The 24590-nt window shown below is 42.6% G+C and overlaps 1 protein-coding gene across 5 annotated transcripts in view; it reads left to right on the plus strand.

The window, feature by feature from the left end:
- LOC113037032 (leucine-rich repeat and fibronectin type III domain-containing protein 1-like protein) overlaps positions 1–24590 on the plus strand; it is a 409870-nt gene that overhangs the window by 64205 nt on the left and 321075 nt on the right. For all 5 annotated transcript variants that reach the window (XM_026193741.1, XM_026193744.1, XM_026193739.1 and 2 more), the window contains exon 2: positions 24180–24219. The gene's annotated coding sequence lies outside the window, so the exon portion shown is untranslated. The remainder of the gene's footprint in view (positions 1–24179; positions 24220–24590) is intronic.

Genomic DNA, 24590 nt, shown 5'->3' on the forward strand with positions numbered 1-24590 from the left:
AACAAACAAAACTCTCTAGAAATGAAATGCAACCTGCTTACCTACATGGAAAACCCCCAAAAGAAAATACAGGTCTCTCACCTGCCTCCCCAACCAAAAACAGGAGACAAGGTTCCAAAAGAAAATGGCTTCTCACCCCTACAGATACTGAGTAAAAGTATTTACAACTATTTACAACAAAACTATTTACAACACAGCAAAAGCTTCTCATTCCAGAACACAGATTCATACGCAGCCGCATGCACAGTTCGTTGGGAACAGGAAGTAGGCGAGGGGTCGCGCCGGTTCAGAAGGGTCCTCATTTATAGCCAGCCTCTCCCAGTCCTCCACCAATGGTCAGCCTCCACCTGGAACTCACATAACATCAATGACACAGGACACAAACTATGCCACCCTGTGGTGTTGCAGACGAAAACACAGTGCAAAACATCCATAACACTGAATCATAACAAATTATAGAAACATTACGGGTCATACGTTGCTTCAAGGACAAGACATGAAGAGCGCAGGTCTTGGATATTTGGAGTCGAAATTTCTTTCAGCACATGTTGAGTTGGATTAGAGTTGAGTGACAGACGCATTACATTGATTTTTAATGAGGAGTGATCCACTCAGGTTTCATATCTCTGCATATATGACACTACAGGCTTTTAAATGTTGATGAAGATGTTAATTATAAGCTGCAGCTTCGCGTTTAGTTCAAACAGTAACTCCAGAATCGGTGATGAGAGTACAAACGGAGACCGCAGCCTTACCAGTGTTAGGGTTCAACGTGCAGAAGTGTTTGTGAGCAGGACACAGAACCACAGCTGACCACACAGCTGATTTTACTCCAGCTGTAGGAGGAATCAATTCCGACCCCCCCATTTGTTTGCAGTGTTTGTTAACATATGCAGGTGAGAGCATGCCTGCACTCGTCCTAATAGCAAGAGTGCAGGGATGTTCCAATAAGCGGACAGATTTAGCTGGTTAAGACTTTGCTCCTTACAGATGCCTGCAGGCCTGGATTTCTGCTACGTGTCGAGTTGGGACACAAATAGAATGAACTCGCTGTCACGCTGGGCCTCGGGCTCCTTAAATCATGTTCTCCTGTCAGGTTAGGAGCCCAGAAGAAACAAGAACAATATCCCAATAATATGACCTCCTTTAGCAGTGCTGATCTGATTACCATCACCTCTGATTCTTACAAAGGAGCCAGTACTAGTCTATTCAAGACGGAGACACGATTACAGGTAGAAAAACCTTAAAATGTGTTAAAAAGGGAAGGTGCACTGTAGCTGACAACAACATGTTTGTTACTAGTTACTGCCATATCAGCTTATAACCTGCACAGTGTCTTGGACCTGCTTTTTTTCTCTGCTTTTTCAGGAAGCAGGTGCACTTTAGCACAATTAAAGACTATATTATTATCGATGGTAATGTTATTGTTATTAAAGATGTTATCTACTTATTAGCATAAGCTATCTTCTAACTTCCAGTCTGTCACTCAGACTGTAGTTAGGTGTCACTGTGACCCTCTGGTGGTCTCAATAAAGGAGCTGATGTTATAGACAGGGGTGCACATAAGCTCAGGCGCTGTCAAAATAAAAGACGCGCACCAGATAAGAAGTAGCAACGTGCGTTTGCGTGGATATAAAAGGCAGTGTTTTTGTCCACTAGAGTGGGATTTTCACGGTATATTCTGCACCACATCGCTGTGCGTTCATCATTTGTTTGAAGCCAGCTCACCTCCTGCATCCACTTTTCCGAGAATACGCGCTTCTTTTGCGGTTCGGACATGTCTTTGGAGATGGAGGAAAACCAAAGTAATTGCTTAAAGGAGCTTGCTTCTTCAGCGTCTTTAAGAGTTCTAAACAAATGTCTGTCCTCCTCCAGAAAATCTTATGTACGCAAACGCGCGTTGCAACTTCTTATCTGGTGCGCGTCTTTTATTTTGACAGCAAGTGCGCACCTGCGGACCACTTATACGCACCCCTGGTTATAGAGTCAATGCATAGGGAGGCAGTCCAGGTAGATGGATGGGAGGGCCAAACATTACCTGTGGAGATCATTAATTGTCAAACTAATTGTTAGTTTTTTGTTGATCCATCAGAATTCTTTCACATCATGATCACCATCACAACTAAAGTCCTCCATTCTAACCCAGAACCTGATCTTTTGAATAATTTAACCAAGTTGTTCCTGCTGCTAAATTTAATAATAAATAAAGTAGGGACACTAATTCAACTGTTTGTTATATTCAGAGAGGACAAATACAGCCATTAGGTTGGATCTTTGCTGTGCTGTTTCACAAGTTTGAACCATTTTCAGGTATTTTAGTGTTTCTCAGTCATTCTCGATTGGACTTCCTTGGAGTCAGGAGATGTCCTACGCATGTTTGTAACAGTTCGACTGAAGAATTACTTTTGTTCAAGGTTTTAATGATTCTTTGGTGTTGGGACAGCGGGTCTGTGTGGAAGAGGGGGGCATCAAAACTTGTAACTTGTGTTTTTCCCTCAAAGCCAATGCATTTGGTCTCTGTGAGAAATCATTTGCATGTAGAGTTTTTAGAAAATGCTTTGCAAAATCCATTTAAAGTTACAAATGTTAAATGGTGAACCCTGTAACTGGTGTCTTGCTGTAGATTCGACACCATTCTTTCAGCTGTGCAAAGAAATTCGGATTCGCTGTTTGCCGGTGTGCTGGACAGGGGAACGAACGTTCCCTGCAGTTGTCCTCTAAGTGTAGTCTTGGCTGGGCTCTACTTTGCTTTAGTACATTCTTCTGGAGTGACGTAGGGGTCACCTACATTCTCTACGCTTGTATCTGCCAAGCTTTCATGCTCCTGTTTCCTCTCATGCTTGACTTTTTAACGTGTGATGGGAGCACCAGGCTGCAGTTGTACTGCCTGCACAAAAAGCAGGTCAGTGGTGAAATGAATGTTGTTGCTTTGATCCCTGCACTGGTATATTAGGACAGCGTTGCAGCCGAGTCAGGCCTGAAGCTAAACAGGAGAGCCGTGACGTGCGTTAATTCCCACAGTGCCTCAATCAGTAAACAGTAACACCGCCCGCGCTGGCACAGTAGACGAGCTGTACGGCATCTGGCTGCTGCAGGAAATGGAAAAATAAAATGATAATGATTAATAAAAGAGCAAGCGTTTTAAATTCGATGAATGGGTAACGTTTCAAAAACATGGATAACCAATGCATTCCAGTGATCTCAGTATTCATCAGGGTGTAATGGAGGAGGAAAAACAGCGCACCATATGGCATATTACGCTAAAATATGGGCAGCAAAGCAGTCTTAATGTTCCTGCTTCCTCCCCGAGGCTTTTACCAGCGTGGCCCTGTTTTGGAAACACGTTTTCAATTTAAACCTGACATACACCATTAGCTACCAAGAAAAAACACCAAGTTTTGACTTTTGGCTCTTTTCTTCCCCCTCGTCAAACCTGAGCTGTCCTCCCTCGTTTCTCGGTAAAATGAAATTATACATTTTGTTCCCCCGTGGATGCCCAGGCTCCCTCCGTGCCTGCACCTTGTGATTCTACGAGCAGCGGCAGCTTTTTCACGCTGACGGTTTTTATTCATGCAGCCTCTCTGACCCCATGACACAGATTGTCTATCTGGCTCTCCAGGAGGCCTGGCTGTAGTAAAAGCTAGTAATGTGGAGGTAATTAGTGGGATTTTTAGCCATGTCCTGTTTCATCCTTATGCAACAGGACAACATGGTGAGAAGTTATTTCATGAGGACTGGTTTGCTCCAAAAAAAACCCAGACTTTTCTCTAATTTGGTTTTTTTTTTTTTTTTTTGTTTACATCACTTTGAGAATCTCCACCACAGAGTGCTGCTGTTTTAACTCGACACATTTAGATCGTGCAGTGTGATTACGTAGTTCAGCCTCAAGCTTTATGGTTCAACTAACCTTCTCAGGATGCTTTCATATTTGCATAAGCAGTTAATGGAAATAGCAGGTTGATACGATGTGTCTAAGAATTATAGGAATTAATTCACAAAAATCCCTGATGCTCAGGCCCAGTGAGGGTCCATTAAAGTCTAATAGACAGTGTTTTCTTTTCATTAGCCAACAAATTTGGATAATCAAATTCAACCAAATACTGCCATTATACCTTACTGTTTAATATGAACTTACATCCAACAGAGTATGTTTTTATTTTCCAGTCAGCATGGTGGTGCTCTGGTTAGCTCCGTTGCCTCAAAGCAACAATAAAAGAAGAATGGAAGAAAATGAATGGATGGAGGATGGATAGACCAAACGTACAGAAAAAAAAATTTGAAAAGTTTCTTACTCATTAATCAAATAACAAACCTTTTGAATTTGAGCCGCCACACTGGACTCTGAAAAGTCTGAAACTAATCAAGCACAACATTCAGTCCTTAAAACTAAATTTGGCATTTTAATCAAAATATATAGCTTAGTACTTTACCATTTCTTTAAAAATTCATGGATAACAAAAATAAATATATTTTAAAATTAAAATGTCAATTTGATGAAAGAGTTTGCACATCCAGGTGGATTAACCATTACAGTCATTTTTGGTAATGACCAGTACTGTTACTTTAGGGTAGCTGCGGCATGAACCTGGGTGTTTATCTTATAAATTCGTTAAGCGCTATACATCCCATTTCAGTTCGTATCAGCTTTTTACACAGTTATTTGTACTCTGATGAAGCCCAACTGCTGTGACTTGACCACCTCATCTCTTGCTATACTTGATGATGCACGCTTCATTCACAATTTTTTCAAAACATTTTTTTTTAGGATTTAACAAACAAACCGTCCAACTTTGACTGTCAGAAGAGCTTCAAGCCTTTAAGGCAGGAGTTCTCAAACTTTGGGGGCCAGGGTCCCTTATCAATCATAATATTCAGTCCTTATGGACCCCGTTTATAATCCTCATGTTGATCAAACTCTGAGTGCTTTGTGATGAGACACTGCTTTAGCTTGGCTGGCTTCATTGCTTTGCTTGCTAACACTTGCAGACACAAACGAAGGAATATGTATATGTGTATATATATATATATATATATATATATGTATATATATATATATGTGTATATATATATACAAAGAAAGAAACAAAAAAAAGCAACATTTTACAACTTCAACCTAAAGCGCTCCATCTATGCAAGATAGCATGGGTGCTGTGTAGTTTCAGTCCACAAAGTCAGTTTCAGTCCACTTCTGTCAGGCCACAGGGTCTTACTGACACTAACAAGCTGATCTACAATACGGCAGCAGTGATCAGTGTCACAACCCGGCTCATAGGAAGTGACAAACAAATGGGAGACCACACACAGGCTTTTAAAGACTGTAAGACACATTTAATGAAAATAAGGTAAAGCAACTTAAACACAAGTTAAAGGACATAACAGCCATAACTGAAACTTCCAAATAAACATAACACGTGCCAGAGAGAGCCAAAAGCCAGCCCCCCTGGTTCAGTCAAGGTGTCTTTATATACACTGGGACTGGCCTCTCAGGTGTGCTGCATCAATAATTGGGTCAGCTCCACCTACCTGCAAGAAACAGGAAAAGGAAAAAGAAAAACACAAGGCCAGCCCACTGGCCGTCACACTTCCCCCCAAAGAACAGGGTCTCACCCTGAATTGGCAAACACATTTACATTATGAATTTGCAACTAGAAGAACTAACATATTTTAAATTCATAACATATACACACACACACACATGCACCCTCACTTTCAACACCTTTTGTATGCTCAAAAATCATCTTCAGCTCAACTCCAACCTCAGCAACCTTGGTACCTAGGAGCAATTTAAGAGGAAGGAAAACGATACTGGAGAGGACATACTTCAAGCATATGAGGAGTGAAGCTGCTGGTTACAAAGGGGCACGGGACAAAGCATCTGCCAAGACATTATCTTTGCCCTTAATGTGCTGGATATCCAAATTGTAAGGCTGCAGAAAGAGAGCCCACCGCATGAGCCTCTGATTTGGGTTCTGCAATGTGTTCAAGAAAGTGAGAGGGTTATGGTCAGAAAATACCTCAATTGGCCGAGCAGAATCTAAATATACCCTAAAATGCTGCAAGGCCAAGACTAATGTTACCGGAACAGGGAACTCTTTGATGGCCAACACCTTTGCATCAACTGGCCTCACATAACCTTGGCCCACAACCTTACCAAGATAGGTCACAGTTGCTTTTGCAAATTCACATTTTGCCAGGTTGATAGTCAGATTTCCCAGAACTAATCGTTCAAACAGAGTGCGAATGCGATCCAGATGATCCTCCCAGGTGTTACTATATACCACCACGTCATCTAGGTAAACAGCACAGCCTTCCAGCCCATTAACAACCATATTCATGAGTCGCTGAAATGTAGCTGGAGCATTGCGTAAACCAAAACCCATGACTGTATATGAATAAAGACCAGATGGCGTGATGAAAGCAGATATTTCCTGAGCTCTGGGAGTCAGCGGCACCTGCCAATATCCCTTCAACAGATCAAACTTGCTCACATATTCTGCTGCACCAACTTGGTCAATACAGTCGTCAATATGAGGCAAGGGGTAGGAATCGGGTTTGGTCACTGCATTTACCTTACGAAAGTCTGTGCAACAACGTGGTGATTTATCAGCTTTTTCAACCAACAAGCATGGGGAAGCCCAGCTTGATGACGACGGCACTGCAATGTTGTTTTCCAACATGTAATGAACTTCCTTATCGATTATTTTCCTCTTTTCCTCAGAGACCCTGTAGAACCTCTGCCGAATTGGTTTTGTATCACCCACATCAATATCATGCTCTATCAAAGTTGTTTTAGAAGGTGTGTCTCCAAACAAGGTTGGATACCTTGTAATTAATGCAGACAATTCTGCACATTTGTCAGCAGGCAAATGGCCCAATAGCACATCCAAGTTCTGAAGAGATTCTGAATTCTTCAGACGGCCAAGCAATAAGGGATCATCAGGTGCTGCCACATCCTCCCCCCCACAAACTGACTTCGCCACTGTACAAGCCGACAACCCTGGACTCGATGTAGAAGGAGAAACGAAAGAGCCCGACAGACCGACGGATAAGGGACGAACATGATAGGGTTTCAACAAATTAATATGGCAAAGTTGATTTCTTTTCCGGCGATCCGGGGTATCAATCAGATAATTCTGTTCAGACAGTTTTTGTACCACAGTGTAAGGCCCAGCAAACCGTGCCTGGAACGGTGACCCTGCAATCGGCAGTAAAGCCAAAACCTGGTCACCTGTACTAAACTGCTGCTCTCCCGAACGCCGGTCATAAAAATATTTCATCTTGACCTGAGCCTTTTTAAGGTTTTGTTTGGCCAACTGACCTGCCACATACAGTCTGTGCCGAAAACCATTAACATAATCTATCAACTCACATAAATCCTGGAAAGTTGTCACTCCCAGTGCCGAACACCATCTGTTGAAGTGTTTAGTTAAATCCCTCGCAAACTCTATATGCGACTGCTTATCAGACTTCCTCCATGATCTGAAACGTTGACGGTAAGCTTCTGGTACCAACTCATATGCCTTCAGAACTGCATCTTTAACAGTAGCAAAACTCTGACAATCAACTGCACTGAGTGCTGAATAAGCTTCCTGAGCCTTTCCAGTCAACACAGACTGTAACATAATCACACAGTCAGCTGCTGGCCATCCCCTCAAATCAGCAATGCGTTCAAAAAGGGAGAAAAAGGCATCCGGCTCTCTTTCATCAAATTTCGGCACCAAGCGCAAATTACGCACGACATCAAAAGTTTCAACTCCTTGTGGAGAAGACTCTTTAGCCTCAACACCACCTGATAACTTGCCCGCTTTGATTAGGTCTAACCGATACTGCTCTAACTCCAACTTTTCCTTTTCTAAAGAATACCTTACACGGTCTTTCTCCATTTGTAAGAGTAACAACTCCTTTTGCTGCTCAAAAGACAAAGCAGCGGCAGTTGAGACCACAGACTGATCAACCTCAGCCACTAAGGTCTGCATTTTACGTGACAACACGCCTTTCTTTACTAATGCAGCCTTCAACACTCCTTTAATCTCATCTTTCAACCGTTTATCTCCAATGTCGACATCGTAATGTTCAGCAAGTTTCAGGAGTTGTTCTTTAGTACAACTATTCAAGAGTTCCTCCGATGGAGACTGAACAAAAGCATCAACAGTAGCCATAACAGCAAAGTATTGATTCTCGACATGCAATTTAAAACAGCACTCTCCCACTAACTGCCTAACCAAAATCTACTTAACTAAAGCCTAGTCTTCATGCAGTTACTTACGGTGGGTACTTATGCACTAAAAACCGCCAGGAAGAGAAAGGCAACTGCACAAACAGCGACCTCCTCAATCCTGGGGACGTGCTCCCGAGACAACTGCTCTAACCGTGTTCACCGCAACAGAAATTTCAATGAATGTTTCTCGAGGGAGAAACACTCCTTCAACCTAACAGGGAAAGCACTGATTTCAACTTCGCATATTCAATAATCAACACAGCTCATACGCTCCAAAGTTGACACAAGACAGCACATCAACACTAGCTCAAGTCTACAGTAAACAGTATTAACATGACTGCCTCCACTCAATCTGCCTAACCCAAATGGCCTCCCAAACACAATACACAGCAGACCCAAAATATCAAAGCACCACAAATAACCAAACTGATCAGCAATCAACTCAACAATTGCCTACAAGGCAAGACCTAGCCAAGACAAACAGCTGCAAACAGACCAGCTCTCAATCAAATGTTAGAAAGCTTACCAAACCAGGACGATCCCAAACGAGCCCCCATTTGTCACAACCCGGCTCATAGGAAGTGACAAACAAATGGGAGACCACACACAGGCTTTTAAAGACTGTAAGACACATTTAATGAAAATAAGGTAAAGCAACTTAAACACAAGTTAAAGGACATAACAGCCATAACTGAAACTTCCAAATAAACATAACACGTGCCAGAGAGAGCCAAAAGCCAGCCCCCCTGGTTCAGTCAAGGTGTCTTTATATACACTGGGACTGGCCTCTCAGGTGTGCTGCATCAATAATTGGGTCAGCTCCACCTACCTGCAAGAAACAGGAAAAGGAAAAAGAAAAACACAAGGCCAGCCCACTGGCCGTCACATCAGTGAGATGCTTGGCTACAAGTTGAACAGCCACAAGGGGCAGTACCCTCCATGGAGAAGGAGGCTAGAGGGCAAGATCAAAGTAGCACGGAGGGAGGTTAGCCAACTAACGGAGTTGCAGAAAGGTGCGACAAATAAGGTGCCTAAGAAATACAGCAAGCTGTCCATACCTGAGGCCTTGGAAACTGCCAAGCAAAGACTCACAGCCTTGGCCAGCCGCTTGAGGAGGTACACCAGAGAGATAGAAGGCAGGAGAATAAACCAGCTGTTCTCCACAGAACCAGCAAAGGTGTACTCTCAGTGGCAAGGGAACAATAAGAGAACAGCACCACCAAGGCTGGAGACGGAGCAATACTGGAAGAGCATATGGGAGAAGGATGCAACCCATAACGGCAATGCTCAGTGGCTAGAGGATCTGAGGGCAGACCACAGCGACCTCCCTGAACAGGGTCCAGTAACCATCACAGTGGCAGATATCCAAGAAAGGGTCTCCAGTATGAAGAGTTGGACACCACCAGGGCCCGACATGGTTCACGCCTACTGGCTGAAGAAGCTGACTGCACTCCACGAGCGTCTGGCAGCACAAATGAACCAGCTGCTAGTTAACGAGAGACACCCGGAATGGCTAACTGAAGGCCGGACGGTCCTGATCCCCAAGGACCCCAAGAAGGGAGCGGTCCCCTCCAACTACCGACCAATAACCTGCCTCAGTACTACATGGAAGCTCCTGTCAGGCATCATATCGGCTAAGATGAACAGGCACATGGGTCAATACATGAGCGGGACACAGAAAGGAATTGGCAAGAATACCAGAGGCGCAAAACACCAGCTACTGGTAGACAGAACAGTCAGCCGAGACTGCAAGACCAGACTGACCAACCTGTGCACTGCCTGGATTGATTACAAGAAGGCCTATGACTCAATGCCCCACAGCTGGATACTGGAATGCCTAGAATTGTACAAGATCAATGGGACCCTAAGAGCCTTCATCAGGAACTCAATGGGGATGTGGCGTACAACACTAGAGGCCAACTCCAAGCCCATAGCACAAGTCACCATCAAGTGCGGGATCTACCAAGGAGATGCTCTGTCCCCACTGCTGTTCTGCATAGGCCTGAACCCCCTCAGTGAGATCATTAACAAGACTGGCTACGGATACCGACTACGGAACGGAGCAGTTGTCAGCCACCTCCTGTACATGGATGACATCAAGCTGTATGCCAAGAGTGAACGAGACATCGATTCACTGATCCACACTACCAGGCTATACAGCAATGACATTGGAATGTCGTTCGGACTGGAGAAGTGTAGTCGGATGGTAACAAAGAGAGGGAAGGTAGTCAGAACTGAGGGGATTGAACTACCAGAAGGCAACATTGCAGACATAGAGGACAGTTACAAGTACTTGGGGATCCCGCAGGCGAATGGGAACCATGAAGAGGCCACTAGAAAAGCTGCAACCACCAAGTACCTGCAGAGGGTCAGGCAAGTCCTGAGGAGTCAGCTGAATGGTAAGAACAAGATCCGGGCCATCAACACCTACGCCCTGCCCGTGATCAGGTACCCTGCTGGGGTAATAGGCTGGCCAAAGGAGGAGATAGAAGCCACTGACATAAAGACAAGAAAGCTCCTTACCATGCATGGAGGGTTTCACCCCAAGTCCAGCACCCTGAGGCTGTACGCTAAGCGGAAGGAAGGGGGCCGGGGAGTGGTGAGTGTCAGCACCACAGTCCAGGATGAGACAACGAACATCCAAGAATACATTGGGAAGATGGCCCCAACTGACCGAGTGCTCAGTGAATACCTCAGGCAGCAGAAACCCAAGAAAGAGGAGGGAGACGAGGAACCATCATGGAAGGACAGGCCCCTGCACGGTATGTACCACCGGCAGATAGAGGAGGTGACTGATATCCAGAAATCCTACCAGTGGCTGGACAAAGCTGGACTGAAAGACAGCACAGAGGCACTAATCATGGCAGCACAAGAACAAGCTCTGAGCACAAGATCCATAGAGGCTGGGGTCTATCACACCAGGCAAGACCCCAGGTGCAGGCTGTGTAAAGATGCCCCAGAGACAATCCAGCACATAACAGCAGGGTGCAAGATGCTAGCAGGCAAGGCATACATGGAACGCCATAACCAAGTGGCCGGCATAGTGTACAGGAACATCTGTGCCGAGTATAATCTGGAAGTCCCGAGGTCAAAATGGGAGATGCCCCCAAGGGTGGTGGAGAATGACCGAGCTAAGATCCTGTGGGACTTCCAGATACAGACGGACAAAATGGTGGTGGCTAACCAACCGGAAGTAGTGGTGGTAGACAAACAGAAGAAGACGGCCATAGTGATCGATGTAGCGGTTCCGAATGACAGCAACATCAGGAAGAAGGAACACGAGAAGCTGGAGAAATACCAAGGGCTCAGAGAAGAGCTCGAGAGGATGTGGAGGGTGAAGGTAACGGTGGTCCCCGTGGTAATCGGAGCACTAGGTGCGGTGACTCCCAAGCTAGGCGAGTGGCTCCAGCAGATCCCGGGAACAACATCGGAGATCTCTGTCCAGAAGAACACAGTCCTGGGAACAGCTAAGATACTGCGCAGGACCCTCAAGCTCCCAGGCCTCTGGTAGAGGACCCGAGCTTGAAGGATAAACCGCCCGCAGGGGCGTGCTGGGTGTTTTTATATGTGTGTTATCCAACATTGTCTTTATCTTGGACAACATCCGCCTCTCCGACACCACCTTGTGGGAGTCCAGCTCCATCCCCACAACATTACTGGCCTTACGGATCAGTTTATCAAGTCTGTTGGCATCTGCTGCCCTCAGCCTGCTCCCCCAGCATGCAACAGCATAGAGGATCGCACTGGCCACAACGGACTCGTGTTTATAAGTGTTTATGTGTGTTTATAAGTCTGTATTTGTTTAACTAACTGCTGTTATGTCACTGTTACACCTCTACTAAGCTTTGTTACATTATTACAGTTATCACATATTTATTATGTGTTTATTGGCATTTAATTATGCACTTATTAAAAGCCAAGTCTGGCCTCAGTAAACTCTATTGTGGTTCACCTCGTGGGAAGCATTATTGCCGTGTCTAAACTAAGCAGCTTTAGTTTGCTGGCTCGTTGACGGCTTCAATATGGACTGAACTGTATGTGAGAACGATTTCCAGTTAAACTGTTATATCCATAAACTCTACACGTCTGGTCCTTGATGTGCATTAACAAGTCCCAGTGTGGCCCTTCATGAAATTGAGTTTGACACCTCTGATACACACTGATTAACACTTAACTATGGACTTATTAACACTTAACTAGCATTTGTTAATAAAAAGCTTTATCCACCCTCTGTTTTTATATCTGCTCGGGCTGTTTAGATTCATGTCAGGAGTAAAACTGGCGTTTAATACCCATTAGAGGTAGAGTTTAACTCCCATGCACTGTCTTGATGTGCACCTTTATTTTGATATTCTAGGCATGTGGACTGTCTGTTGGCGTGTGTCGCTGTTTGTGGTCCTGACTTCTCCTCAGTGGTTCTCAGCCAGTCGAGTGTGCATTTTGGAGCCACAATCAGATTAAGGCTGAGCATCTCCTTCTGATCGCTGCTCTCTGCTCTGCACCGCCAACTCAATCTGATCTGGCCACAGCCTCAGGCCACCTCTCTGATCAAACACACACACACACACACACACACACACACACACACACACACACACACACACACACACACACACACTTAAATATAGAATGGAGGTTCACTCACACACTGCACACACACAAGCTCCACAAATACATTCATACATACTCACAATTTCCTTTTTTGAGTCCTTTGAATCATTCATGAAGAAGAGATGGCAGAAATCAACACAGAATCAATCTGGCACACACGCACACACACACACACACACACACACACACACACACACACACACACACACACACACACACACACACACACATAGAGACTCACGCATGCATGGGTGCTTTCAAAACACACCCAAGGCGTGTGCCGCATCCCCTGAGTCACACACACAAGCATACACACACAAAAAGTACTCAGGCCAACCAACAAAGACGCACACCACTTACTGTCTCCCCACACACACACACACACACTCACCCACGCACACACATGCTACACCGCTCACTTTAACAGGCTGTACCTTCGGTGGTTGGATGCTGCAGCTCATAGTGAGTGTCAGCAGCCTGACTGTCTGGGAGCACAGGGGACGAGAGACACTGAAATGGACTTCTTATGCCAGGGAGAGAGAGAGCGTGGGCTGGTGTGGCATGCAGTGAAAGGGAGTAGATTAAGAGAAGCAATCTGCTGTGAGAGATAAAAGGAAGGGGAGAGAGGGCAGCGGAGGGTTGCGTTACGTGGACACATGGGTAGAATAGACAATCGTGTGCTTTTCAGGCTGGAGACACAGGGAGTGCAAAAGGAGTAAAAACGATCAGTTTAGATTGGACGTATTTCCTGATTTATATGGCGTGCAGCATGGGCTTATGTTCTCCAGTGACTTTGAGCTCTCATACTTGATGTAGTTGTGTGCAAACATTTTTTCTGTGTAGTAACAAATTATGAAACATTTCAAGTACTCTCAGGTTAAGTCCGACTTGCAAACAGACGGCAGGTTCCTACCTGTCCAGGTTGCTGACAACTCTTGTTGTAGTGCTGTTCCTCTGCCTAAATATGGAAAACTCTAAGTATTGCTTTCATTAATTTTTCAAATTAAGTTCTATAATGTAGAAATAATTCACTGGAAGTGTCTTATAGACTGAAAGAATGCAAGAAATTGCAATAGAGTATCATCAAAATGTATTATCAGTGATGCAATAGCAACACTGTGTATGGTCATTGTGGAGATACTCACAGATATATTCACTTTAGCTTCGACCACAGCCGATTATTGGGACAAAGGTTCAATGTGGGGTCTGTCTTGTTGGATATTTATGTTCTGGTTCAAAGTCATTGCTTCTCAGTGCTGCTTTCTATCTCTGTCTTATGTTTTGGGATTAAGCACACAAAGGACTTCCATGTGAACAGTGCCACGCAGCTACATGTAAAAAACACTTCAGGTCTCATACATACATCCAGGCTTGTTTTTCTGATGCCATATGTCACAATAACATGTAAAACTAAATGGGAAACCAATTTATCTCTCACAAACATGATCTAGGTCATTTTGGGCCACTTAACACACGTACATGTACAAATACAGTTACAGACCCATACAGTTTACAAAGGTACTTCATACACATCCAGTTTCAAACTGCCTCCATCTCACTCTGTGATACTTTAGTGGCTAGGACATATACTGCAAGGATCTGTTAATATTAGTTAGAACAGTTAACATGATGCCCCAGCCATACACAAAACTCCAACAAATCCACACAATAGATTCATTATGATTTTAACATTTTCAAATTTAAAATCGCTACTTTTGTTTGTCTCAGAATGAAGTTTGTACCGGAGTAGACAGGTGATCCTTTCTTCAGTTTGCTTAAGGGTTTCTCTGCAACCAACAGAAATGTGTAGTAAACACATAATCGAGTCGATTACAGTGTTTACAGCCTCTAAGTGGTATATTCATACCACCAACAGGCAGGTCAGCTCCAGGGTAGCCACAGTGGGGGACTATTATGTCCTCTGTATAGCAGAAAACTTTAAGCACTGTACATACACTGAGAAGTTAGGATGAAATAATCATGTGAAAAGAAAAGGGGTGGTGGGACTTTGCAAGCTCTCTTTATATACCACCATGCAGGATGAGTTCTGGAGGAGGTCAGAAAAAGAGAATAGAAGGGGAACGTATGCAAAGAAGAATAGAGCTGAAATGTGGCGCGATAGAAAGGCAGGAGATACGTGTATGGAGAGAAAGCCTGTAAGGCATGTATTTTACACAGGTGACGCAGAGGCCATGGAAACAGATAAGGAGAAGAACAGAGTACAGCTGCATTCACACTCTGGCTTCGGGAGGCTCTTACTCTGTTGTTTGTTACATTTACGAGCTGCAAACAACGGCTCATTGTGAGACGGTTCGTTCAGACAGGCTCGAAGATGAAATTCATCATGGCTCTAATGAATATGTTTTCATACCAATCTGTGTAATAAAACACTAAAAGCAGAGCTTTTAATGTGGTCACGTTCAGCCTGCACCTGTCCCCTTCCACCTGTTCCATTGTCAGTGCCAGTGCTAACTTCATAACTGCAGTGAATATTCATGCCTGGCCACTTTCACTGCAGTACAACAAAAATAAGTGCCTTTGTTACATCTTACAGTACTTTTCCCCTGCTAGCAGTTGTTGCTACTTTCTGTAATGTGGCGGTCCCCAACCCCTGGGCCTCGGACCGGTACCGGTCCGTGAGTTGTTTGGTACCGGGCTGCGAGAGTTGAGGCTCAGGTGTGAAATGTATGGTTTTCAGGGTTTTTATCGGTTTTCAGTGTTATTTTGTTATCGTTTTGATCGTTTACTCTGTTTTCCTGGGTCTTTTCACGTGTGTTATGAATAAATTTAATTTTTTCCGGTACCGGTACCGGTCCGTGGCGCAAAAAAGGTTGGAGACCGCTGCTGTAATGGACTGCTCAGACAGTTTCTCGTACCATAACCAAAAAAGTTTCATAAGCCAAACATTGTAATTTAAAGAAACTTTCCTGTAGAAATATAAGATGCGTATATATTTTATTGGTATTGGAAACAAGTATTTGATTAATTATCAGTAAATTTTTACATTAAAGATGTCAAATATATATCCAAAATATTGGGAAACCCCTCTGTTACAGCAGCCAAAACAGTAACACAACCAACAACAAAATAAAGTATTAGGTTCATAAAGTAAAGCATCTCAATGAAACAAGAATATGACAAAACTAAATAGCTTAATAAAGTGAAGTTACTCAAGTAGAAAATAGCTTAATAAAATGAAACGGTATCAAAATAAAAATAAAGTCGCTCGTTAGGGAAACAAATCTAAATAAAACAATCTGGCAACGGCTCCATAATGTAAAACAGCTCAATTACAAAAAAAGGAAAGGAATCAAAGTAGCATACTAAAAGTAAAGTAAGTGGCAGATGGCAATAAAGCGTCTCAGTATATTCAGAGTGTAACGTGCAGTGAGCAGTGCAGGGTGGCATGAGAGTACAGACAAGCAGGCAGCTGTTTGCAGCATTCACCTTTATGATGTCACAAAGTAGCCATATCACAGGTTTTTATCACCTTGTCTTGTTAATATTTTGCAACATTTTACAACCTCAAGTATGGAATTAACAACAGATTATAGACGGTTAGTGTGCACAGTCCACACCTATGATCGGTGTGGACATACAGGTTTGTATTAACAGCTTCATTTGAAGGACTAATCTGTGTGCTTTTCCTGCTTTATCCAAGCAAAGATAATCAGCTGGAGAGGCACAGTGAAGATCGGGGGGGTTCACGAGCTCCAGCTCTGTACAGAGACTGGCTGCTGTGACAGGATGATAATAGTAATGACTCACAGTTGTGGCCCCATGTCATATTACGCGGGTCTTTAAGAAGGATTTATGTACCCTTCATTAGCGAAAGCATTCCCTGAGAGGGTATGGACGGTGTTTGGGGGTGCGATTGTCTCGCCTTTGAAACGGTCACTTAACAGGACAATTCTGTCATTTACTGTCTTTAAACTGACTTTGATGCGTCAAGAAGGCAACAAAACAGCAATAAGACAGAGTCTGTGTATCAGGGTTTTTTTTCAGCCTGATTGAGTTGACACTTACAATCTGTTCACGACTGTATTGCTGTTAACTGTTATAAAGCTCGACCCTGTGTGGTCCTGAGAACTGAGATTATAACTATTCACCCTTTCAGAACCTGAAATCTGTGTCTAACAGCTGATCTGAACGATATGTAGACGAACATAAACCATTACTTTCAGATCCTGAGCCAGCCGTGTGTTAACAGAGATACTGTTACGGTGTAATGTGCATAAATCCACGCATCACTCTGGGTTTTTCTGCAGTGTGTGAATTAAATTAGAGTTGCACTTGAGGTGCTGTCTCACATCCTGCAGTTAGAAAGCCCAGATATGATGGAGGAATGTTACACATATGGTTTGTTGGCTTTGCAAATGATGGTGCAGCTGCTATAATGTAGTGACAGAGAGGAGCAGCAAAAGATCAACCCCAGCCATCATTAACTCATTTGATCACAGTTAGAACTTCATGAGCCGTACTTCATGCAAAGTGTCTCAGAACAGAATCTCGGAAAGTTTGTTGTTGATTTGGGTAAATCACGTGCTTCAAACATTTGGGTTTAAAAAAAAAACACAGAGAAGCTGACGCGCTTCAGGAAGGCAGAAATAAATCTCAAAGCTGGTTGTTTTGTTCGTACATTATGCTACTATATTGTAGTATAATAGTATAATTGTAATTCTTTAAACTGAGCTTTGGCATGTCGACATCATTTCAGATTATTTACTATTGAACTTGCGCGGCAATATTTAAAGGCAGTGCTAAGTGGATGGGTGATTTAACTCATAAACACATGATAATGTATGCTGTTACATTTGAATTTGAATGTCTGAAGAGGAAATGGTGTGTGTGAATATTGTGTATATTAATTTAACACTCAGTCATTAACGTAACACATTAACACAGTCTTATTAATGGCTGAATTTTGCCTGACATATGTAACAGCAGCTATCGAAGTAAATACAAGAAAAAAAAGCAACATGAATGTTGCTGTGTCTGTTCAATTTCAGTTCAGTTTGATTTTATTTATATTGAGCCAAGTCACAACAGCTATGCACACTACTGAGAAAAAGACAGGTGAGAGTCTGTGAAGGTTCTCAGTCATCCAGGTCATCATAGTCTGAGGAGCTTGGAAAGAAAAGCGTCTGGACCTCTTTAAATTGCTTGAAGACGTTTCACCTCTCACCCGAGAAGCTTCTTTAGTTATAGGGTCAAATGGTGGAGAGTCCACCATTTGACCCTATAAACACACTCCTTCCTTCATTAACATTAGTTCAGTTCTGCTCTGTTTGATAATCTCAGTATTATTATGGAGCAGGAATATGTAGAGTGGACAGAGCCAAAGTCTTGGCACTCTGCTCACAGCTTTGAGCCATCCAGCTGTGCCAATTACACACTCATTCTCATAGCATCTCTCTCCTCTCATTCCAAACAAATAAACAGTGCTAGCAGCAACTGTCACACACATAGTGTATCAGCATCAAAAAAGATGTGTTTTTTGGGAACATATTTAGTGCGATTTACAGTACATTGCCTGCCTCAAGTCTCAGTAACTCTCATTTCTATGTGTTATTATTTGAAGAAGCAGATGAGTTGGCAGGCGATCTGTGTGGATTTATAAATTAGATGGCAATCAATTTCCAACCATTTGCAATCTGTTTGAGACTGATGGAGACGGCTCGCACAACCTGTGCAACTTCCTTGAAACCAAACGTGTTTGGTCACTGTAAGCACGTTAATGAGTGCAGTTATTTTTTGTTAGTGGTTCTCCTTCAGTACTAGTAGTAACCTGACTTTCAGTCAGTTTGAGTCTAAGTTCTTTTGTATCTGGATGATGTATATTTTAACATCACCTGAAGGCAGATTTGAATACCTGATTCCTGTTATGTGCTTTTCTCACAGGGTCCTGCAGTTAAAGGTTCTTTTTTACATTTACAACGCACACCTGAAAAAGCCCCTTTTGCTTATGAGGTTTTGTCTTCTCTTAACCACTGAACATCTAAACCCGAACTACTTGTAAGAATCATAGCATGTTAAGTTAGATGTGGCCAACATGGCCAACTGTTGGTCCATCATGGCATTTCCCGCTTTTAGGGTTGTCATAATTCAATTTTACATCCAAGAATATGTTTTTTTACATTTAAAATCCCAACCAATGTTTTTTTCACCAGTGGTTCTCATTATTTAACCTGGATGAACAGTACAGTAGGAATACACTGGCATTAGGTTTGATAGACACTTTGAAGCCCATCTTCTGGGCATTTCAGTGACAGTATGCAAGCTATTTGCTGTTTTTCTACTCACTGCTTTGTGTGTTAGAACCAAATTATTTATTACTTAACACATAACATACTTTAAGTGGGACTAGTAATAGTAGCAATATGATATTCTAATTACATTTTGTTTAATACAAATGAGTAATGCAACTAATGAAGTTTTAAAACTTAGAAACATTTTTCACAGATGTAAATGTAATAATGGTGGTAGAGTCAGGGGTTCAATGCCCAGCTTCTGAGCTGCACGGGTTTATTGTCAGGGTTGGTGGTTGTACATGTAGCACACGCACACTTCGTAATTTGTTTACAATATAAGAAGCACACGTGTGTGTGTGTGTGTGTGTGTGTGTGTGTGTGTGTGTGTGTGTGTGTGTGTGTGTGTGTGTGTGTGTGTGTGTGTGTGTGTGTGTGTGTGCTTGGGCCTGCCTGCCTGTCTGTTGGTTCAAATGCTAATACATTCATGTCTCAGCACTTCTCTTGTTTACTTCTTTACTTATACTTGAAACTATACACCATCATCAGCATAAAAACTTTCCGTGCTGCATGCCATTAGCCCATATAGCAACTTTTCTATTTAAAAGGAAAACCACACAATAATTTTCTATTAGTCCTCCCTTGAACTCATATCTCCTCCAGCTCAGCTACTTAGCATCAAAGTGTGCTTGAACTTTTCAGAGCCTTCCTTTTTAGCCATAGTCTTTAAAAGGGCCTCAGCAGTAATGACACCACACAGAGGAAGATTTAATAGAATATGGGCTGTATGGGTTGTGTAGAAGGTCCACAGATAATTGTATTAGACAACCATAGCCATGCTTCCTTCACAACAATGCACAGGCTTGGCCCTGGTCCACTCTGAAGTTTAATGTGAGGGCCCTGACCTGGTGACATCTGCAGCGCTTCGGGCACCAAGTGTGTTTGTAAGGAATCTGTTATTTTTTCTGTATTAAGGCACAAAATATAGTAGCTGGTGGTGGATGCTACTAGAAACACATTTTGTGCAACATGTAAACAGATTTCAGCCTAATCTGTGTCTTTTTTGTGTGTGTTTTTAATTCTGTCCTGCCTGGCAGCTTTTGCAATCAGACTTATGATCTTAATGCGCTTGTTGTGCCAAACATGTCTCGCTTTTCCAAGATCAGTTCTTTAAATTCTCTGTTAGCTCCTCTTGTTTGTGTCTTTCTTTTATCCGCTTATTTCTTCATTTCCATTTGTGTTATTTCAGTTATTACATTATATGTGGTATACAGTATGACAATGTCTAAGGCAGGACAGGAAGGAAAGGAGAAAAAAAGGTAGGGATAATAGGGGAAGATGTAATAAAAGGATACAGTACAAATAGAAATGCACACTGTATCGCCAACTGCAACAAAAAAAATTGGAAATGCTTCTTCTGGTGTGTGTGTGTGTGTGTGTGTGTGTGTGTGTGTGTGTGTGTGTGTGTGTGTGTGTGTGTGTCTGAGTATGAAAAAGAAAGAGAGACAGAGAGTGTCAAATGTGTGTGTGTCTTTGTCATGAAATGTACTTGAAATTGAGAAGCTACAGTAACACTAACCAGGAGTCAAAGGCAGATAGAGATGGATCCACGAGAACCGGGCCATGCGCAGCCCCCAGGAGTACCCAAGACCTAAGGCCACACATCTCGATATCGGCACACTCATCCCAGCAGGAGAAAGAGAGAGGCTGCAGGTGTGAGCCGAGATCAGGGACCCATGCAGGGCTCCAGGCAGTAAGGAACCCTCCCCCTGCCACCCGGGACCACCAAAGGAGCACATCAAAGACTACACTAGAATATCCAGCCATGCTCCGTAGCCGGATCTGTGTTGCTTGGGACACTTTCACTTTAGTTATGACACAAGAAAATGGTGCCATGATGTCAACTTGGACAGGGTTATGACCTGAAATCAATCAAGGTCAAATGTTTTGCCAAATAACTGCTACTCTCCAAGTAAAGAAAAACTTTGATGGACCTTATATAGGCGGTACTTCTCCAAATCTCAGAAAGGCATATTGTAAAGTTGAATTGTTTAAGTAAGTAAAACAAAAATATTCATCTGAGCAGAGCAAGCAATACTTACTCTGGGAAATATGTGTCAATTAAAACATGCCAAACTGAAAGCTTACATCCCATAAAGGCGTTGATTGTTTGCATCCAGCCTGTAAAGTACTGCCACCTGGTGGCCACAGTTGGTTATTGTCTCTGGAGGCTAGCTTGTGTCTGAGCCACTGGAATGTGTAGTTGTTGTCATTTTCATGGGCATGGCAGCATTCACCAGTATTTAAACTCTAAAATCGATCTCAGTGTTAGTACAAATACATTCCTGTTATTTATACGTTGAACTCGTTGGCTTTAATAAAGTTTATTGTGTCTTGGTTTTATTTTAACAGCAGCTGTTTTTCTGTTATGTTATTGCCAGGGTTTTAATAGTTTTGCAATTTTCATTAGTTTTTATTTTTATTTAGTTTTGACTTCAGATTTTCAATTTTATATCAGTTTTAATTAGTTTTTACCAATTGTTTGCTAGTTTAGTTTAGTTTTTAGTTTTTTGAAAATCCTTAGTTTCAGTTTAGTTTTGATTAGTTTCAGTTATAGGTTTAGTTGTGTTTGCAATAATTAAGTGTAACAAAATCCCAGTTTCATCATATCAGTCATGCTCTTCTGCTCATCCTTGGGTATGTTGCTATTCCAGCTACCATACCCTGCACCCTGCACAGGTCGCCTGTCTGTCGCAGGGCTAACACGCAGAGACAGACAACTCACATTCCCACCTATGGGTTCTTTAAATAAATAAATAAATAAAGGCAGATGAACAACCATTGATACCAGGCAACTATAAAATGTATATCTTGGCCCCAATGAGACTATTAACTCTTGCAGCACCGGGTGTTCATAATTTTGGTTCAAGTGAATTGATAAACTTTGTGAAGGCAATTGACTCACACAGTTGTGTAGATGTCCCCGTCCTGCTGTCTCGGGATGCATCACGCTGCCTTGCCTGGGGTTAGCTTCTGTTTTCTGGGGATGAGGGTTGAGTGTGCTCCCTTACCTTCTCAAGGTAAGCTAGGTTAGCCTTCTTGTGTGAGCTTTTCAAGTGCACTTTAAGGTTTGTGGGATTTTTTTCCCTTTAGAAATGTCCCTCATAATTTGTCTCTTTCCACTACAAGACACTTGCTTTATCCAAAACACAGTCATATTCAAAGTAATCCCAAATTGGACTCTGGCGCTTTCTCCTGACTTTTCCTGACATGATTCTGCGCGTGGACGGAGCAGCAACACAGACGACTCGACTAACGTGCTGCCACCTGCTGGCATAATGAGACAGCAAGAAAAAATCTGGAAACTAAACTTCATTTTCACCCTCGACTATTGTAGGACACGCACACATCAACGAAAACTAAACACATTTTGCTATAAATTCAGTTAATTTTAGTTAGTTTTGTGGACACTCATTACAGTTTTAGTTAGTTTTCCTTTTTTTGTTTTTATTTTTATTTCCGTTAACGAAAATGTTTTTTCACTTCTAGTTTTCGTTATTTCGTTCATTTTCGTTAACGATAATAATCTTGGTTATTGCTCAATTATAAGATGATAAAAAAACACTCGGGAGGGTCACCAACAATTTGCCTACTGTTTGTGTTTGCCATCCTGATTAATGGCAGTGGGTGTTACCTCAAAATGAGGCTGAATTACTTCTGCAGTCAAACACCTGGAAGCCTTAGCTTTAACCCCATGATAAAAAAAAACAACAAACAAAAAGACCAACTTTCCCTGTCTTTGTACCTCGAGGCCCTCCAGCCAGGCTCCATTATTAATACACTTGTCTGCTAAATGCTTTATCCATTCTTTACCCAACTTAGTTTAAATCAAATCCCAAAATGTCCCCATCTCCAACCTCATCTCTCTTGTGCATTTTCTGTTCTTGCAAAAAGATCTCATAAGTACCAAAACACACACGCAAATGTCGAGCACTCTGTGACGTTAGCGATGCTATCTTGAGATCAAAGTAGCTGGCTGCGTTTTATAACTCAAGTAGTCCAATTTCATTCAGAAGCAGACACCCCAAGAAGGCTTTTGATAATCTACACTGTCTGATGAGATTTCCATTGAAATAAGTTAGCAAGAGGAAAGGAAAGATACAGAACTGGGAAGTAAATCTGAGAGACGAGGAAATGGGACAATTGAAGGAAGAATGATGGGGGAGTGGAAGAAGATGGCACAAGAAAGAAGACAAAATGGAGAAAAGAAGTGGAGACAAGAAGCTCTGTAGTTAAAGCTGATTGATCAATCTATTTTTGCTCATTTTTTGAATTGCTTCTGTCGTAGCCTCTTTGCTCCATGTCTCCCTGAATCACACTCCATCTCTCATGCCCTCACTTTTCCAGTGTTTATAAGTCATCTGTCAGATAGGCAGACGTGTAGATGGAACAAAACTCGTCCCTGTAATTTATTCTGCTGTTTTTGCCAACATTCATTCCTTCTCCTGCATGATGACTTCCATTTGTCAGCCGCCTCTGCGTCTTTAAAATGAATCCATTTGCCTCTGAGTTGCTCCGTTTCTTTATTGCGAAGAGATGCAGTTTGGCAACAAATGCTAAAAGATGAAATGAGAATTGGTGTCGTGATGACTCAGTGGGTTCAACTATATTCTCGCAACATCAAATCTGACTCATGACTTCCTCTGCGTGTCAGCTCCCTCTTCTGCCCTTCCTTCTCGCTAACTGCCATAATAAAAATATAATAGGAATGGGGGTAAGACGCCCGCTTTAATTTGTTTAGACCACAGCTTGAGTGCTGCTCTTACAGCCGAAAGATCTTTGCATCAGCTGGAAAATTTGTCAATAAAAAAATCGGTTCATGAGGAATCACAGTAAATAATCAAATGTGTTTAAGCCTTGTGATGTTTTCATTAATCTACTGAAAGGAGCAACAGTAAATGGATCTGCTATTCTATGTGTATGTGCAGCTTGATATGTCAATGTGCTTCTGCTCCGTGGGTTTGAAGTATCGATCACAACATTGCTGCCGTACCTGATAAAGTGATAATAAACTAATTCTGAACTTCTTGTTCTTGTTTCAGGTGTCAGAAAGGACTGACAGTGGAAGCAGATGACAGAAAGGTCAGTTTGAAAGCTTTTTTTTTCAATCGCAACTTATTTTTTGTCACCAGCACAGGAAGGAGACTCTCCCTCCTTTGACCTTGTTCCTGTGGACAGACCCTGGGTCCGTTCAAATAAAACAAAACAAAACACATAGAAAGTATGGAGCAGCAAACTGGAGGAGAAAGAAAAGACATGTCAGCACTTACTGAGGAGATGAGTGTTTGAGAGTAATGCAAAAGAAGCATTTTGAGATCACATGTGGCAGCTACTCATTAGATGGACTTTATAGCAAACATTTTCACAAAAACCCCCCTTCAAAAAATCCCAATCCAAATGCTTGCACACCCACGCACATACTGTATAATGTCAACCATTGACAGGCCAGTATG

This window comes from Astatotilapia calliptera, chromosome 14 (assembly GCF_900246225.1).
Source record: "Astatotilapia calliptera chromosome 14, fAstCal1.2, whole genome shotgun sequence".
Classification (NCBI taxonomy): Eukaryota; Metazoa; Chordata; class Actinopteri; order Cichliformes; family Cichlidae; genus Astatotilapia; species Astatotilapia calliptera.